Source organism: Petaurus breviceps, unplaced genomic scaffold (assembly GCF_028583685.1).
Source record: "Petaurus breviceps papuanus isolate PSGF00001 unplaced genomic scaffold, PetGlider_PUasm1.0 187, whole genome shotgun sequence".
Taxonomy (NCBI): domain Eukaryota; kingdom Metazoa; phylum Chordata; class Mammalia; order Diprotodontia; family Petauridae; genus Petaurus; species Petaurus breviceps.
Genome location: NW_027185799.1, coordinates 4,082,158 through 4,094,447, shown reverse-complemented (window position 1 = coordinate 4,094,447; position 12,290 = coordinate 4,082,158).

Below are 12,290 nucleotides of genomic sequence, written 5' to 3'. Positions count from 1 at the left end.
CTATCTATCTATCTATCTATCTATCTATCTATCTATCTATCTATCTATCTATCTACCTATCTATCTATCTATCTATCTATCTATCTATCTATCTATCTATCTATCTATCTGTCTGTCTATCTATCTATATCTATATAGATACAGATAGAGATAGATATAACAAACCTGTTAAAGGCCTTAGCTTGAAAAGGCCAAGGTCCTCCATTGCATCCTGAGCCATTCCCAGTTGTTCTAATTCAAATCTGGCCACTGGACCCAGGTGACTCCAGAGGAGAGAGTGAGGCTGGTGGCTTGGCACAGCCCTTCCTCACTTAAATCCACTTTATTTGCATGTCATGTTATCACCTTCCTAATGTCATGGTCCTCTTTTAGAATGAAGAACAAATAGCAGCACCACCGACAGCAATCCCACTTTTCCAAATGCCTTTTCCAAACCTTATAATCCCTCCTCAACCCTCCCCACACATACTTACTTGAGAAACTTGTTTCATATTTCACTGAAAAAGTTGAGGACATGTATTATAAGCTCCCTCTTACCCCCTCATCATCTCATATCCCTTTCATGCCTTCTAGCATTCTTTCCTCCTTGGCTCCTCTCTCACATGAAGAAGTGGCCTTTCTCTTTCTGAAGGGTGACCCCTCTTCATTCATTAGTGTATTATTCCATCCTGTCTTCTCCACTCATGTTCCCCCTATCATTACTACTCTTATCATGCATCTTCAATCTCTCCTTGTTTACCGGTTGCTTCTCTACTGCCTGCAAATTTGCCAATGTCTCCTCTATCCTCAAAAGAGAAATCACTTACCTATTCATTATTCACTCATAACTATAATGCCTTTTGTGGTTACAGTCCTTAAGAAAGAAAAAAAGAAAGCTGACTTCAAATTTCTTTCTTCTTTTTATCTTCTTTAAAGCTCTGTAGTCCAGTTTCCAACCTCATCATTCAACTGAAACTCTTCTCGCCAAAATTTCTGGTTGATCTTATACTTGCCAAGTATAATGAATGACATTTTCATAGCCCTAATCTTTTTTTAAACCTCTGTACAGACTGTGAACACTGTTGATTATCCTCTTTTCTTTGAACTATTCTTCTTTCTAGATTTTCATGTCACACTTTTTCTTGGTTCTCTCTCAACTCATCTGACCACTCCTTTTTTGGCTGGATTTTCAACCAGATCAAGCCTACTAAATATGGTGTCCCCCAAAAATCTGATGCAAGCCCTCATCTCTTCTATTATACTATTTCAGTTCAGGAGCTCAGTGGAACATAAGGAAACAATTAGCTCTCCGCTGAAATTTCCCAGAATTATTGATACCCCCCTAACCTACCTGCTAATCTCTGGCCTCACATCTCTAATTGCCAATCGATATCTTGACTAGATGTCCCATTTATCTCATAAATTCAATGTGTCCAAACTGAACTAGATATCTTTCACTAGCAGCCCTCACCCCTTCCTGGCTTCTTTTGAGACTTTACCATACTACCAAAGTACATCATCAAGATATTATCCTTTACTCATCACCCATTATAGACTATATCAAGTCTTACTCTGTCATCAAGTCCTTTCATTTCCAGTTTTATAAGAACATTCATATATGTCCACATCCCTCCTCTGATACTTTCACCACCATAATACAGGTTTTCATCATTTCACACCAGGATTACAGGAGTAGTGTACTATTTTGTCTTCCTAGCTCATGTTTTCCTACTCTAGTACCCCCCTCTAGTCAGTTGTCAAAGTGATTTTCCTAAAGCACAGATCTAATGATGTCACATCACGATGATTCCTTATCTCCTCCAAGATCAAATATAAAATCCAGTTTGTGTTCAAGATCTTTCATAATGTAGGCCATTTCTTCCTTTCCAGTTTTCTTACATTTTACTTCTCTTCATGCATTCTTATTCTAAACATTGTCTTTTTTTCTATTCAACAAATATGACTCATCATCTCCCAACTCTGTACATTTTCACTAATTGTCCTCTATACTTGAAATTCTTGCCACCCCTCATATCTACTTCTTGACATCCCTGACTTCTTTCAAAATCTCTTTTAAAATCTGACTTAGATAAACCCTTTCCCAATTCCCTTTAATACTAGAGACTTCCCTTTGCTGATTATCTCCAACATAAGCCTGTGTAGCTTGTTTGCCCATAGTTGTTTGAATGTTGTCTACGCCATGAAAATGTGGACTCCTTGAGATTAAGGACTTTTTAATGCTTTATTTGTATCCCTAACGCTTAGCAGAGTGCCTGATACAAAATAGTTTTTAATAAATGTGTATTCACCCACTGACAGAATTATACTTTGGTTGTTTAGTTGTTTTTAAGTCATGTATGCTTCAGAGTTGATAAAGATCTGAATGGAGGTAGTGGCCATGTTAGAGGAAAGGGAAAAATAAATGCAACAAATGGATATGGGAGATATTGTGGAGAAAGCATTGAGTAGATATGCATAGAAGAATATATACCTGCATTTTTCAAAGAAGTAAGCTCAAAGCATTGAGAATATGTTCACCTTCATTAATGAAATATGCAAATTAAAACATGGTTGAGGTACTATCTGAAACCTATCAACTTGATGAAATAATGTAAATAAAGAAAATTCAGTGCTATTGGGCTTGTTGTGATGCATTGATGATGTAATTGCAAATAGCAATATGGAACTTTTTTGGAGAATAATCTGGTAATTTACAGTAAATATTAGAAAAGCAATTATACCCCTTTACCCAATAATTCCAATGTTCTGAATATATCCTGAATGTTAGCAAAAGCAAAATAAATGATATTTTACAAAGATTTTTATAGCAATAGCCTTTGTTGGTAGGGAAAAAAGAATCAAAATGTCTTAAAGTAGAGGAACAGTTTAAAAGGTTGTGATACATTTTGTCTATGAGACAAGTTAACCACCAGATCTGGATGCTCGTCTCTATACTTGAGAATACTATGAGGATGAAGGATGTTTTGGGTGGAGAAATAGAGCTGAACACTTTTTAGAAAGTGATTGGAGTAATTCGGGTGCATGGTGATGAAGGTCAATAGGGAGCATAGTGACCAGAGAGTTGAATTTAAAATTAGGACAACATGAATTCAAATCCAATTCAAAACATTTGTTGTGTTGTTTGTCCTTCATTTTCAAAAATGACAAATGATATCATGTGTTATGTTTTCACTTGTGTGTGAATTAGGTTTAAGGCAGAGTTGCACAAAGTCAACACCCTCACTTCTCTTCCTGAGTCATCAAAGTCCAGTGACAGAACCAAAGTCAAAACAACTGCCAATGATCTTGGAGACAACGAAGGACTATGACATCTTTGATGCCTGACCAAACTTTAAGAGTTCCATAGTGGGTCAAGATGGCGGTATAGAAACAGGACTCCCTCGGGGTTCTGGCTGCCATTTCCTCCAATTCATATAAAAGGTGACTCTATAGAATCTTTGGAGCTACAAAACCCACAAAATGACACAGATAAGCTAACCTCCCACTGAGGACAGCCCGGCAGGCTGGCAGGAAGGAGCCAGTACAGTGCTATGGGAGATAATCCCAGCCCCTTTCAAACCAAAGGATTTAGCCTCCAAGGTGAGCCTGACCAGCCACCGGATAGAGGAACTTCATATCATCAGCAGCTGTGGCAGTTTCCAGAATTATTAAACCATAGATGCCAAGGACAAAGTGAGAGTTATGTGCAGAGTGGACTTTGGGATCCATCAGTTAGGGAGCGTGGTCAGACTTTGCACCTGGGGTGAGAAGCCACTGAGGCTCTGCAGTAGTGCAGCCGCTGCCATGTGGCAGCTTCAGCTCCTGGCCTGCAGGTTGTAGAGGGACCAAGAAAAGAGTCTGAGGGATAATCACTCCTGCTTTGACCTTCTTGGATCTGGATTGCTTTCTAGGGTGGAGGTCCTGGGGTGGGCAATCAGCTTGCCAGACCATGTGGAGGTTTCAGAAAGGGCAGCCAACTAATACTTTCATCAGCTGAGAAAACCCCAGTGTTTGTAATAAAGCTCCCCTGTGTGGTGGCAGTGTCCTACTGTGGCAAAAAGCCCAAAGCAAGTAATTGAGTGGCAATGTGAGCAGACAAAGGAAGCAAAGCAAACAGAGCAACCCAGCTTTAAACTCCTATTTTGGGGACAAAAAGGATCAAAGCATGGAACAGGAGGAAGACAATGAAGTCAGAACTCCTGAACCAAGAGCTTCTAAGAAAAATAGGAGCTGGTTAAATGGCATAGAGGACCTTAAGAAGGATTTTGAAAACCAAATAAGAGAAGTGAATGAAAAATTGGGAAGAGAAATGAGAAAATTGAAAGAAAATTAGGAAATGAGAGTCAACAACCTGACTGAAGAAAATAACACCTTAAAAATATACTAACTCAAATGGCAAAAGAGGATCAAAAAGGCAATGTGCAGAATACCTTAAAAAGCCAAATTTGCCAGATAGAAAAAGAATATTAAAAGCTCACTGAAGAGAATCATTCCTTCAGAATTAGAGTGGAACAAATGGAAGGTAGTGACTTCTTGAGAAATCAAGATACTCTTAAACAGATCCAAACAAATGAAAAAAAAATATAGAAGGAAATGTGAAATATTTCATTGGGAAAACCACTGACGTGGAAAATAGATCCAGGAGAGAGAATGTAAAACTTATTGGACTACCTAAAAGCCATGATCAAAAAAAAAACCTAGAAATCATCCTTCACGAAATTCTCAAGGAAAATTGCCCTGATGTTTTAGAACCAGAGGGCAAAATATAGGTTGACAGAATCCACCGATCTCCTCCTGAAAAAGATCCCAAAAAGAAAACACCTAGGGATATTATAGCCAGGTTCTAGAATTCCCAGATCAAGGAGAAAATATTACAAGCAGTCAGGAAGAAACAATTTGAATATTGTGGAAACAAAATTGAATAACACAGGATCTGGCAGCTTCCACACTGAGGGACAAAGGGCTTGGAATATGATATTCCAGAGAGCAAAGGAGATGGGATTAAAACCAAGAATCACCTACCCAGCAAAACTGAGTATCATGGTTCAGGGGAAAATATGATCATTCAATGGAATAGAGGATTTTCAAGCATTCTTGATGGAAAAAACAGAGTTCAAAAGAAAATTTGACACTCAGATACAAAAAGCAAGAGAAGCATGAGAAGGTAAACAGGGTAAAGAAATCAAAAGGAACTTATGAAAGTTGCACTGTTTACATGCCTACATGGAAAAACAATAATTGTAATTGATGAAACTTTTCTCAGTATGAGAATAGTTGAAGGGAATAGAAATGTGTGTGTATACACATATATGTGTTTGTGTGTATGTAAATTTAGGAGGGTATATGGGCATATGAATACATATGTGAATGTGTGTGTATATGTGTACTGGTATACATAGATAGAGGGCATAGGACTAATTTAATAGGAAGGGATTATACTTAAAAGGTGAAATTAAGAGGTGAGAGAGGAATATAATGAGAGGAAATGGGGAGAGATTGAATGGGATAATCTATCTCGTATAGAAGAGGCAAGAGAAGATGTTTACAATGGAGGGGAAGAACAGGAAGGGAAAAGGGAATGGGTCAACCTTATTCTCATTGAATTTGGCTTTTGGAGGGAATGACATACATACTAAATAGGGTATCTCACCCTAAAGGAGAGTAGGGGTGAAGGGGATGAGAGGAGGGATGATAGAAGGGAGGGCAGGCTGGGGGTAGGGAAGTTGGAAGCACCCACTTATGAAAAGGGACAGGATCAAAGTAGAGAACAGAACAAGTGGGAGGTGGGATAGAAGGGAGGGAAATATAGTCAATCTTTTATAATATATACACTATGGAAATGTTTTGCATAGCTACACATGTACAACCTATACTGAATTCCTTATCTTCCCAGTAAGGGTGGGTGACAAGGGAGGAGGGGAATGAATCTGGAAATCAAAGTTTAAAATCAAATATTATAAATATATATGCTATTATTAATATTATCTTACATGTAACTGGGAAATAAGATATACAGGGACTGGGGCATAGAGAGCCACCGTGCCCTGCTGGAAAGTTGGAGGGGATATGCAAGAAAATATGGGAGAGAGCAGAGGGGTTATCCAGTTGGATAACTATTTTGGGGTGGTGCGTAGGAAAAAAAGGGGGAGAAAATTAGTAACTCAAAATCTTGTGGAAATGAATAATGTAAACTAGAAGTGAATAAAGCATTTGATTAAAAAAACAAAGTCCACAGTATCCTTTAGCTGCCTTCATGGTCTTTGGAACAAATTGTTTGCATCCTTCCATTCTTTAGGGGAAAATCTTCACATCCTTGGTGTAGACATCCCCCTCATTCACCTGGAGGTCTCAGGCCTGTTGGTTACTCTAATCCGGTTGTAGCCTATCTGCCTAGATTATTTACCAGGGCCTGACTGATGGGCATGCTACAGCTTCTTGAAGCCATAGATGAGAGTTGAGTGAATCAGGTGGACACCAAAGGTGGATGAGCAGCCCTGAAAAGGTCTTGGCAAGCCCTCATATCAGTGGTACTAATCCTCCTGAACACCTCTGACACCCCAGATACTTACTAATGATGTGAACTTAGGCAAGTCACTTAATCCCTCAGCCTAAATTTCCTGATTTATAAAATGGTGATAATGAAAGTACCTACATCATACTGGTGTGAAGCACAAATTAAATAAAATAGGCAAAGTGATTCGCAAATATGAAAGGGCTATATGAATGCTAACTAATATTCTTATTAGGTTTTTTTTGCAAATAGATTACAATTAGGTAAAAGAGTATGGGATATAAGAGGCTAAGAAGGTGAACTTAACAAAAAATATCATTTCATTGGATAAAAAGAAAAAGATGAATGGGAGAAAATTAAAAGATAATACCAAGATTTCATGGGAGATTGGGAGAAAGGAAACATCAAATATGGAAGGAGTGAAAGGAAAAGATGTGAACAGGTTTTTCAAGAAAAAAACATATCAGGAGCTTCCTTTACTCCTTCATTGGTTCTTCATTCTTTTTTTTAATCACTTTATGGTGGTAATATGCGAACACATACATATGTACATTCATAGTGTATTAGCTAAAAAATGGTTAGAGCAGTAGAAGCAGTTAAAAATGGAGAAGAATAAGGAGAGTATGAAGTTCATGAAGCTACTGAATGAGAATATCCACTAAGATGGAATGATTGACAGATATAAAGAGATACAAGGATATTAGGTTTGAGAAAAGATTATTGTATTTAATAATTAGGATGTCACTGGTAACTTAAATAGAGCAGTTTCAGTGAAGTAGTAGGGAAAGAAGCCCAACTGAAAGGGCTTTAGGGGGTGCAATGAGTAAATTGAGGCTTTGGTTATAATTGTCTTTACATTTGTCATTGAAAGGGATGAGAGATGGAGTAACAGGTGGATTTGACATGAGGGTTAAAATTCGTTCCTTCTTTCCTTCCTCACCTTCCTATTTTATTTTTTCTTTCCTTTCTCCTCCCTCCCTCCCTCCCTCCTTTCCTTCTTCTCCTTTCTTCTTCTCCATTCTTCTTCTTCATTCTTCTTCTCTCCTCCCCTTTCTCTCGCCTCTCTCTTTCTCTTTCCTTCTTTCTTTTTGTTTCTTCCTTTCTTTCCTTAAAAGTTTCTCAAGTCATTCTTTCACCTCCCACTTGTACTGAAAGATCGGTTCTTCAGAGGGCAGTTTGTAGTTTCTGTGTTCAGAGTTCTAATGTTATACTTGAAGGAATGGAATTTCTAGAAAAGTCACTCATTAAGTCACATTGAGTGTGCTTCAAAATGTCAACCAAAGAGCTTGCATCAATTAGATATTACAAAAGGCGTGCGATGAGAAGATATAGGTAAATTAACAATGATAAAACAATTCCCCTTACTTGAAGTAGAGGGAAACAATCTGTCCTTACATACACCTGCAAGTCCCTTGTTAGAGTGGACTTATAGTGAAAGTACAAAAGTAGTCAGAATCACATGCATACAATATATGAAATTAAAGGGTAAATTTAACCTTCTTACCCCAGAGGAGCTTCTTTTCCCTATGTATTCTTTCAAATCACCATATTTCACAACTCTATGTATATGTACATGTACATCTGCATCTGCATCTACATCTACATCTATTTCTATCTATCTATCTATCTATCTATCTATCTATCTATCTATCTATCTATCTCTATCTATTTGCTCTCTTTATGACTGGAGCCTTCTGGAACATTTTTTTCATTTTATCTCTATTTCCTGACTCTCCTGGTTCCCTCAACTCTCAAATAAAATCCCACTTTATGCAAGAAGTCTTTCTTAGACCCCTTATACATTACATTTTTCCTTTGAGGTTAGCTCTGAATTATCTTGTGTTTTGTCTTGTTCTCATGTAGTTTTCTTATGTTGTTTCCCAAGTTAGATTTTGAGCCTCTTGAGGACAGGAGCCTTCCCCCCCCCCTTTTTTTAGCCCTAGTGCTTACCACAGTGTTTATCATATGCCAGGCATTTCATAAATGTTTAAATATTTGTTGTGAAAGACACTGAACATAGTGTTTTAAAGGAAGCTCTACAAGCTACTTTTTGTTCTCTCTTTAAATCTTGTTTGATGTGGGAAGTGACTAAATTCTAAGAATTGATAACTAATTATCAAAGAATTGGGTTGGACCAAAGAAGCAAAGGAAAATGGGGAAAACTTAGTATATCTATTGATAAAGAAAAGGGTCATAGTTTTAAATGTGAGCCCAAGGATATGCAGTAACAGCATGAAGCTAATTATCTCTCAGAGACAGAGGTGGAGATTGTACTGATGCATATTAATCACTGCAGATGGAAGTAAACAACAACTAAACTGGATACATTTGTTACTGATGATTGAGTAGCAGTTGGGGAAGAGTAGCAGTAGAAAAAGAATCATGGGTATAAGAGGGAAGTGGGGCAAGAAAGGGGAGTGAGGTTTGATGAATATCATGCTTTCTAATCAGCTGCTGTGTATCAACACTTCTTGAAGAATAGTCTGCAAATTTTAGTATGCTAAATGGATTTTAAAAACCCTAATGCTCATCCACTTCCCCCCTTCTCAATCAAGTTGCTAAAGGACATTTTTATACAAATTTCACAGGGGCTTATCTGTCAACTTGAATAAATCCATCACCAATTTATAAAAAATCCATTTTTTTTCAAGATTGATAGACTCTACCAGGTGTTTACAGAGAAGCAGGATATCCATTCATGTTAGGTGCAATAGGACCAAGTGACCAAGATATAAATCAAGCTTTAACACCCTAGCTGAGGCAGATTCTCTTTTCTTTTGGCTCAGAGGTCACCTTTTAAATATTCCAATCCTTTATACATAATGTCAAAATAAATCATGTCATTATTTTTAAATTTCCAAAATATGTACTGTTTCTGACTTCCTTTTTCTGTTTCCTTCTCTTTTCACTCTATTTCCACATGAATTTCACTTCATGTAACATATACATTCCTGAAATGTATGACAAATAACATTTTAGTCAATTGCATTGTATTTTAAAGTAGATGGAAGTCATATTGGAGATTCCTGTGCTGTGTCATTCTATAATGTGAAAAAATACTGAAAGTCAAAATTTTTGGCCTTTGATATTACACACTCATACAAATATATGCTTGTTCACTATATGCAAATATATTAACTTGTGTTACCAAAGAATTCCTTTTAAACTTTGTCAGGGATAACCGATCTCTCTATACATATCATTAGCAGAGTTACCATCCTAAATTCTCTAACAGAACTCATCTTATAAATTCCATACAATTTTAACCTTTGCTATGATGTGTCTTGGAAGATAGAACAAAATTAATCACACACACACGTTATTTCTTTAAGAAATCATTTCATGGCTTTTGCTGTATTTGTTTTTAAAGACATACAGAGCTAAAATGCATTTGGATTGCTTTGGATAAACTTTTGGCCCCAGAACAAATTTCTTATCTAGAAAACAATGTTTTTACATGAGTTAAATTTAGCTTTAATGTGAAATCCTCAACTGTATTTATACATCAACAGTGGACACAAGAAGAAGAAATAAGAATGGTTATTCTTCTGGGAAAGAAATCATAAAAAAGCTCAGTTGCCGCTGAAATTAGTCCAGCAAATGATAAAGTATTTCTAATAGGATACTTGTGAAATATTCTAAGATAGGAAGAGTTGTCTCTGTTACAGTGTATAGAATGCTGGGCCTGAGGTCAAGAATCGTCTTCTGAGTTCAAATACAACCTCACACACTTATTAGCTGTGTGGCCTGGGCAAGTCACCTCACCCTGATTGCCTCCATTTTGTGATCTGTAAAATGAGCTGGAGAAGGAAATGTCAAACCATTGTATTAACTTTGCCAAAAAATAGACAAACAAAAAAACACCCAAATGGGGTCAGGGAGAGTTGGACATGACTGCAAGGACTGAATAACAATATGTCTTTCCCCAAAGGGAAGACCACTATCAATTTTTTTCTCCTTATATAGCAATGTTTGTGAAACCCAAAAGGGAAAAGACTAATATTATCTCAAATTACTCTTGAACTTAAATAAAAATCTGCATGAACAATCATTTTAAATGTGTATTTCATATATGGATTGTGAATATATGTTTATAGAGAGATATGTGTTTGCACATATATTCTATTCTTCTAAATAATCTCTCTCATAGAGTGTGATCCATTCAATTTGACTTTTCTGTAGCATTGGAGAGTTTCAGATAGTTTCTACTTAAGTGTAAGAAATTATACATGATTAGCCATTTTATTTAATAGCACAGCCCCTAGAAACATTTTTACCATTCTCAAATGAATTTTCAATTGAAAAGGGTTGAATGTTTGTTTGTTTCACATACATGCACTTCTGTGAAAGGACATAATTGCCAATTATAGAAATCAAGTTTGCATTTGAATAAATAGCAAGCAATTAATTAGCTTGTGAACTTATATCCTCTTTGTTTTCTAACCTCTAAGGGCATATTTTCAATATATTTATAAGTTGCTTATTGAAACTTTGCTTCTTAATGGATTAAGGAAGGTATAAGCTAAGGGGGAAAAGCTCACGAATTATTTCCATAAATGTCAGAGAAAGTTATTTTATTGTTCTTCAGAGTGAGCCAGAAGTAACTGCACTCCTCTTATTAGCTGAGAAATAAATAAACTAAGTGTTTATCTTGAAATTTTTTGAGAGAATGAGGTAAGCTATTTTATAATCATAGGCAAGGTTGGATGATCAGTTGAGTTTAATATTAATTCCATGAGGTCTACAGTGAACTTGAGTAGATAGCTGGGCATGACTCTTTCTTTGGAAATGTCAAAGTACACCTCCCTATGAACTGTAAACCTGCCAATTCATAATGCCGATGCCATTTTAGAAACTGAGACTACCTTCTTGTAGAGAATCAACCTCTCTTATTTATGCTGGTTTATTAAAAAGTGAGTTTATAGCTTTCTCTCTTTGACTACATTTCAAGATTCAGAAGGTAGTATAGAGTTCATGCAACATCTTTGTCCTGAATTATGGTAATGAGAGAAGCAATGTGTTCCTATGTGCAATTCTCTCCCCTTAGGAACAATTGATCTCAGTTTATGGCACAGGTACATGACAAAGCTTCATGGACTTGTCCAAGTGTACTGAAAGGGGAATTCCTGCACCACAAGGTCCCTGTCTGCCTTCTGCTTTTCTGTTTCATTTTTCTGGCAAAAGCTGAGAGATCAGAACCTGAAATTGAACTTCCCACATCAAGAGAGAATTGAAACCTGGATTCACTCAGTTCCAACTTTTAGAGTTCACATCAAAGAGTTCTGATATTGAAACTTCTGGAAGAATAAGGGAATTATCTGATAGAATATATTACTTCTTGAAGCAATCAGAAGTGTTATCTATATAATTACTGTGCATTGTCCTATGTGGGTAGCAAAACTGTCTATTTACTCAGAGGGTGCAGGTTAGATGGGAAGGAGAAAGCTTGGTAACCATGCCCCACTATATGGAAGGTTGTGGAGCAGCACCTAACTACCTCACCATTTTAGTATCCTCTTTCTTTCATTTTTCTTCACTTCCTTTGCTCCCTCTCACCTCTCCTACTCTTCTTGTGCCTTTTTGTTGAAAAAAAAATAATTGTGATGCTCATCGTTTTCACATAACTGCCCCCCAATCTCTCTCTCTGTCTCTCTCTCTGTCTCTCTCTCTCTGTCTCTCTCTCTGTCTCTCTCTGTCTCTCTGTCTCTCTGTCTCTCTGTCTCTGTCTCTCTGTCTCTGTCTCTCTCTCTCTGTCTCTCTGTCTCTCTCTCTGTCTCTCTGTCTCTCTCTCTCTCTCTCT